At 32.8% G+C, this 1,599-nt stretch overlaps 1 non-coding gene across 1 annotated transcript; it reads right to left on the bottom strand.

The window, feature by feature from the left end:
- Positions 1–195, bottom strand: LOC123882623. Its single transcript, XR_006799938.1, has one exon. It is a non-coding gene; the product is annotated as a U2 spliceosomal RNA (small nuclear RNA).
- Between the last annotated feature and the right edge of the window lie 1,404 nt (positions 196–1,599).

Raw genomic sequence — 1,599 nt, 5'->3', positions numbered from 1 at the left:
AAGGAGTAAGCCGGCCGATGCAATAATGCAACGCAAAGGCAACACTCGAGAAGCCTAATAGCAAGCTATTGAAGTTGCTTCTCCCCCTAAAAAAAGTAATTTAATATCATGTGACTCAATGAATCACATATCAGATATTAAACTAATAAGAACAGATACTACACTTGTTCTTAGCCAAAAGGCCGAGAAAGATATGAATTGTTCAATATTCGGGCCCTTTATTTATACCCAACTCTTTGGTATCTGTTGTTTCCACTCACCGATGTGGGACTTCAAAATAAATAGCATTTCTTTGTTTAAACTTTGTATATCAGAATTCAGAAACATTTAAGCATAACTAATTAACTTGGCTTGAGAACAATTATTGGTTGAAATTCTAATAATGTTTCACTGTTACATTGAGTTTAATAGTTGCTCTAAGATTAACTAAATCCATAAGCTCTGTTTCCATAATACCATATCCTTTAACAAACCGAAAATAACCAGTGCCAGAAACTATTCCAAATTCTCGTTTCTTCATTGTGAATATATCAGATCCTTTGAATCTCTAAGCTACTCCCTGTGTATTCCCCGGCAGTGAATATAACAGAGAAAACCATGTATAATGCTTTGCCACAAATTCTACCTCAACCGGTATGATCGGGGTTTGAACCTCGGTCTGTCTACTTTATGTGTGTGAGTTTTCAATGGCCCGTCATCGCCAGTCTAACAAAAAAAAAATTCTTAATAGACATTATTGTTTCATGTTCACCAAAACAAAGAAGACATTATTGTTCCATTTAATTTTGGCTTAACTATCTAATATGTCCCTGTAAGTTTGCGAGTGTATGGTTTTTTTTTCTTGTACTTTTTTTTTAAATAGGCCTTGAAATATAATTTTTTTTTGTTTTGATCCTTAGCGTCAAGTCTGTTAAAAAACGCATGTGTGGCAAATGGAGGCTGACGTCGCAGCATGTGACGTGACAAGCGATGATGATTTGTCAAAAGACTATAACTAATGATCTTTCTTATGCTCAGTTATCCATTTAGAGGGACCAAATTCAAAAATGAAATTACATAGAGGCACCTAATAAAATAAAAAACAAAATTGAACAATCAAATAAATCAAATAAAGCCTTAATTCATTAATACAATCAACAAAATTCATACGAAATCTCCGAACTATCAAATTCGAATCCTAATAATAAAAGAAATACAAATTGGTAATTTCACTCCAACAACCTATAATTTACTTATAATAGTCATAACACCTTACATTCATTCATGTGTATATAAGTGTTTACAAAAGTTTTGCTCTGAAGTCCATGAATCATGAACACCCCTGGTCGAGAGTGTGACCATTAACTGATCATTATATTGCAGGAGGAGGAATCTCATAGTTGTGCAACTGTGGATGATCAGTAACAAGAGTATAAAGTAGGCGTGCATCTTTAAGATTCATAAACATGGCAGAAACATGGTGAATGAATAATTAGTAAACTATATATACATAAATTTCAAATGGAAAGAAAATTAAATAATGAAATTAGATTAAAAAAAAAACATGAATTGATGCAGTTGAACTTAATTAACTACTTACATGCTTCGTGATGTGGCTCA

The sequence above is a fragment of the Trifolium pratense genome, linkage group LG4 (assembly GCF_020283565.1).
Source record: "Trifolium pratense cultivar HEN17-A07 linkage group LG4, ARS_RC_1.1, whole genome shotgun sequence".
Lineage (NCBI taxonomy): Eukaryota > Viridiplantae > Streptophyta > Magnoliopsida > Fabales > Fabaceae > Trifolium > Trifolium pratense.
The sequence above is the reverse complement of the archived record's forward strand: the minus strand, read 5'-3'. Positions and strand labels throughout refer to the sequence as shown.